The following is a 6,140-nucleotide window of genomic DNA, read 5'->3' as shown; positions in this document are numbered from 1 at the left end:
ACACTGAACACATGTGAAACTAACAAGTTGTATTTTGGGTTTTATTCACTAATCCTTTTTTGAAAATAGGGTTTTATTAACTACTTTTTTATACTCCTTTAAACCTCCTCACAGTTTGCAAGAACATTTGCAAAATATAGAGGTCATATTCATTCTCTTGAACTGCAACTGAACAACATTTGAAAAAAATCTATATTGCTAATTACACATTGAACCAAAAATGAAATATGACGAAGATCTTAAAAAGAACAAAGCTAGGTATTGTTATGAATTTGAGGTAGGGGGGAATATCTAGATCCAGGTAGATCTGCATAGCGAGGTGCTCCGATGATCGTGATAGCTAGAACCATCTCAATGTAAATAAGTAGAGGACCTGTCTAGCCCGTCTTTCGGATTAAGTGTGTCTTCGTCCCCATTACGAGGAGTGGGGTATGATAAATAGTTCTTGGGAATAAGGATAAGACTCCATTGTATGTGAAACCTCTGTGATCATACCTGTGTCCCATATGGCAACACACTCTTATGCATTATATAGGCCCATTAGTGCACCACATTAATTAATTCCCCCACCGCCATAATGACTGACCGAAAAGACCGACAGGAAGCGGCCGCATACAACGACGCCATGGCAGGCAAACATCGTACAAGGCAGGCTGAGGCCACGCCCACCGCGCGATGGATGGACACCGAGGGTTTGGTGGGCGGGTCGCACGACTGGTGGGAGGGGACTCGTGAATTGGTGAGAGGCCGGGATGACATCAGAGCACGCCGAACAAGAGACTTGGAGCGGCGGACATTTTCTCTTCTTCACCTCTGCCTGTCTTCGCCTCCACTTCTCTCTTCCCTTTGCCTCTTGCTCTGGACTGTCCCTTCGTGCTGGACCTGTTCTTGCCTTTGGACTTTGGTGGGGAGACCAGCGCCGACGATTCTCTTCCCCTGCGTTCGCACACGCAAGACGAGCGAGGCTTGCAGTTGGAGCGCTGACGAGCGATCGCGCGGGCACGCCGAGGGCCGCTCCGCGCCAACGACCAGGCAGTTTGCGCCAACTGGGGCCACGTTGGACGACGGAGCTGCACAACCAGACGATTCCTGACGGGCGCTACACATCCAGAGACAGATAAGCTTGCATTCCACAACGCGACAAAACGTTTATTTATTCATTCTCCCCTTGTTTTGTATCTGAAGTCTGTGAGTGGGATCCCAACCTAGGTCTTAGTTCTTCCGCCGCGTTTCTTGTTATCTGGTCTGTAATAAATATTCCTGCTGTATATTTTACATCCCTTTTTTTGGTTTTATTTATTGATTTTTCAGGTCGAAGACATCGGACCGTGAAGGTAAGCGGCATTGTTCATTCTGTCTCGCGTATGATCCGCCATCAATTGGGAAATGCCTCGTTAAGCTCGCTTATCCATCCGTGGCGTACTCTCGGTGTTAACTGAGCCAGCTACACGACAGTATATAGGCTGCTTTTTCATCAGATGCAGCAAAATCCTCGGAGAGTTTGTTTAATGAATGAATGTGGACTATTTTCATGCCTTACAGACACCCCTTGTTTGGTTGAATTAGAAATTGTCAGGTTGTCTAACTTTGTATCCAGAACTTGGAATGTATTCTTTATTACTAGGATAAGCTGGTCATTAGCACGGACGACCATTGGTTGCTTAACTGATATTGATACTGTAAAGGTGCACAGAAGATATGATGAAGCGGAACATATAGAGAAGCACACATCAATTGCAGGAAATGTGTTTGTACAGATCAAGAAAAAGAGAACTCCATTTCTGCAGTGGATGGAAAGGCAAACCAATAGGGTGTCAGATCATGGAAGGTGGTGGCGATAAGCATGGTGCGTCACTGATAGAGTGGAGCTAAGAAGCAGATGGGTGGTTGTGATACCAAAGTTGGCAGGGCTATCCCGTTGTCCTAGTACTGGGGGAAGGAAAGCTGTACTTGCTTGCTTAATTATTTGGGTGGTGGGGGGTGGCATGTGGTGAGCAGAGCAGTGGCTAATTACCTGGCATTGCTTTTCTATAGATGTGAAGAAATGATACCTGTTTACAACCTTTATCGTATAGATAGGCTTTATAAGAATTCTGTGTGCTGTAAGTGTTAATTTGGCCAGCTATAAAATATTCACAGAGCGGATTACTTTTTTTTCTTCTTGAACCATGATTGATCATGCATTTGTCTGGGTTTCAAGTGCAAGTTTGTCTTGTACTAGTTTGTGGAGAATGCTGATACAGTATATGGGGAAGAGAATGTGAAGGATTGAAGTTTGTTCTGAACCAATTGATACCACGCATGCTGTTTTTTTTTTCTCTTTTTTTAAAAATGCCCTCATTACATATTTCGTTTCTCCTTCGAACAAGTCACAAATTTGTCTGCTTTTGCACTTTGTTACAGCAAGCATTTAATCAATCCTTTCATTGAACGAAATTACCTTTTTGGAAGTTTTGCTTTGAGCAGATATACTATTTGGCAGTCTGTTTCTGTGTGCCAAATCTTTTGAAAAGTTTGTTCTCTCTGGTTGTTTATAAAGTGGACCCTGTCACTAGCCTCACGAGCCTCACTAAGATCATGTTGAATGGCCCAAACCACGTCGGTGTCCCACCATTGCGCTCCGGGGCAATGTGGCATGTCTCGAAAAGACCGCATCTGTGCCTTCTGCTCCCTTCTGACGGGCACGGTTGAGTTGCAGTCTCGACTGGCTGCAATCTGAGAATGTTGGCTCTGTGAATGGCAGCCACCCATGACATGGGAGTGCAGGCTTTCTCACCGTTTGTTGTTAAAATGCCAGCAAGGGTGATTGTTAACAACGGCGAGTTTATTATTTCTCTTTATTTAATTTCTGGCTGTAAACGGCAGTATTGAAGAGGTGCATGCTTTCAACAATTGGGCCTCACTAGCCTGCACATGATGATGAAAATAAAAATGTATTGTTTTTCTTTTGTTTGTTTTTCTTGTAGTCATCCAAAGTGTAAGAATAGATTATAAAAGAATGGAACAGAAAACCCCATGGTTTGTTTCTTTTGTCAGATATTTGAAGACCTTCTACCTATTCTAATTTGTTCTAGTTCTAATTTGTTTCCCGTAGCTCCATTTAGTTGTCCAAAATAACATGATGTTTTGTAATTTGATCTTCTTTTTTGTTGCTGAAAAATGGGATAAGATTATGAACAATGGTGTTCAACATGGTAGATTAATAATTGTAAACTTCTGAGGGTGTTTTTTTTTTAAACCTCAACCACTAAAGGTGGTCGGAGGTTATTTTTTCACCCTTGGCTGTCTATATGTATGTCTGTCTGTCTCTCTCTGTTTATCTAACTGTGAACAGGATATCTCAAATTTGTGGATGGATTAGGATGAAACTTGGTGGACAGGTTGGCGGTTGGGTGTGTGACAAGGACGCATTGATTCGATTTTAGTGAAGATCCGAATCCAGATCCAAAAATGAGTGTTTTAAGTGATTTGTCATCTTTGAGAGATTGGGTCAAAAACAATATATAGCATGATATTTCAAAAAGTTGTGGATGAGTTGTGATAAAACTAGGTGGATGAGTTGGTTAGGTGACATGACCAAGCCAATTCGATTCTGGTTCAGGTCTGTTTCCTGATCCGGCCTATCAGTGGGATGCAAAATGTAAACTGTTCAGCCTGGCAGTGGTGTGCGCTCTACCGAATGCTGTTCCAGTTGGTAATGTTTTCAACAACCAGTGCAATTTCACTTTGAGCATGGTCGTATACACACTGATGTTTTCAAGATTCTGTTTTGCCTGTTTCAACAGTTGGGAATGTCATGCCCTGAAAAGACGTCTACTTGGCAAAAGGAATTTTGACGAAGATGTTAAACTTTGGAGGTAAGCACTTTGTATTACTTTGCGCCAAACAGTTTGGTCTTGGGGAGGTGGGGGGGGAAAGCCAAACACGTAGGCGATGAAATAATAAATATTTCCTTACAAAAAAACGATGTAAAAAAAAATTGTACCCAACAACCCTTTTGTGCTTCTCCAAGTCCCATGTGCCATGCTTATTTGAGTTTGCGATTGCAGCAGTCTAAATAAAGTTGTTTAATTTACTTCATCCAATTACACAAGGTGAAAATCAACCATGGTTAGCCATATTAAATTCGGTGCTTTAATGACTGAATCCTCAAGTGGCTGCAACACAACAATAAGTTTTTATTTTAAATTAACATCACAGGGGAAGGGTCAAATCCAAAAACCAAGAGGGGGGCCCCTGTACGAAAAAGCAAAGAAAGAAGTTGGGAAAATATAATCAGGATGGGGTTCCGAATATTATTGGCCTGCAGTAAAGCAAATAGGGGGCGAGGGGACTTCAGGGAACTCTGCAGACAAACGAGGAGCGTTCCAAATGGCACCAAGAGTGCAAACTGGTGGCCTCAGAAGGGCCTCCCAAAATCCTGTGCTTGATGGCGTTCCATTTGTGAACTGAAAAGGGACCCATGATCAGGCAGCCTCCCACAGTGTCACACCCGGATTCAGGCCTCTATCTTTCTGGCAGCAAGCCTGTGGGAAGACTGACCCCAAAGGTACCCTCTAGCAGGCACTGCAGGACCAGGAACACAACCCATAAGGCAAAAACGTACCCACAAACCCCCAACCCCTCCATCCAGCAGCCTGCCCCAAGAACTTGCAACAGAACCAATGTTCCTCCAAAGGGGCAGGTGCTGGTACCATTCTGGGCAGCTGTGGACAGCTTACCACAAGGAGTACATGGTACATTTACTGATAGGTATAGTAGACCTAGGTATATTATGAGGCTACTCCTGCCAAACAAAATGAATGCTCCAGACAGCCAAATATGTTGTCGTTCAACATCGTGGACTGCTAATTTGTGCATTGATTTATAGACACATCACAACGGCAAAACGTGTGTGTGTATATATATATATATATATATATATATATATATATATATTAGATATACAGGCTCACTATATATTCATTTTGGATTGCAAAAAGTATCACAAATGGCAGAAGCATTAAGACAATATAACATCAACTTTGAGAAATAACATTTTAATGCACAATTTTCATTGCTGTCGCTCACCCATCAGATGAAAAGAGGTAACAGGTTTGCATGGTGCAAACCTTTATTTTGGCTGGGTTGCTTTTTGTTATTGCAAAAAGGAATTTGCCCTTTTTTCCCTCCTTTTGATTGTATGAGTCTCTTTCAACGTTTATCTTGGAGTCTTTCCTTTTTACTACCTTTGTGAATGGGGCCTTATGTCCCTGGCCACTTCATCATCCCAGTAGACTCACTGGCCTCCAGAAATCTCAACATTTTGTTAACATCGTGTGAGGACACAACAATGCAGCAAGGTCATATCAAAGGATTTAAACTCAGCACTTAACCTTTAAAAGATACATAAAGGACTCCGAGCCTTCAGTTGGAGCCTGTGCCGTTAAAGTGACTCGCTAAGCAATTTTTTCATCATGATTGAAACTTTCAAGAGTTTCCTTGGATATTTCGCATTTTAAGCGTGATTTGGTGGAGTAACATAAAAAATAATAATTCAGATTGGCAAACAAAACCTTTCAGCTAGGTTTTAGTGAGGTGGACATGCATGTTGCATACTATGACATCACAGCATGTCTCCTTGATTTACACGTGATTAATAGAGAATGCATTGGCACAAAGGGCACAGCGACATCTGCCTGTCGTGTGGGCACTCATTTTCCCAAAGCCTGCAGCGTGAATGTCATTATGCCCCCGCCGCCTACCCTTCCTCCCCTTATCCTTATGCTGACTTCATTTCCAGCTCGCCGCTAATTAAGTCTGCCCATGAGCAGCTGTTTTGCATTGCAAACCCCAAGGCTGGCATCCTCGCCGTAGCCAGCAGCCGTTGATTGAACTTGCAGCTTTCACCCCACACCTGATGAATTATTGCCAACTGTACAAAACTCTGCGCAGGCACACAAATAATTGCACAGCAAGTCACAACAAGCTCCAGTGCAAATATCATAACGTGATCGATGGAAGTCTCACATGACTGATGATTATCTATTTCTTTGTCGCTTCTTTGTCGTTATTTCTTTGTCGTACATCCCTTGCAAGAGTCAATTAAGGTAATTAGATACGTTTGTCATTTGCATTCTGCACATGATCGTCTTACCTTG

Source organism: Myxine glutinosa, chromosome 9 (genome assembly GCF_964187855.1).
Source record: "Myxine glutinosa chromosome 9, kmMyxGlut1.1, whole genome shotgun sequence".
In the NCBI taxonomy this organism is placed as follows: Eukaryota; Metazoa; Chordata; class Myxini; order Myxiniformes; family Myxinidae; genus Myxine; species Myxine glutinosa.
The sequence above is the reverse complement of the archived record's forward strand: the minus strand, read 5'-3'. Positions refer to the sequence as shown.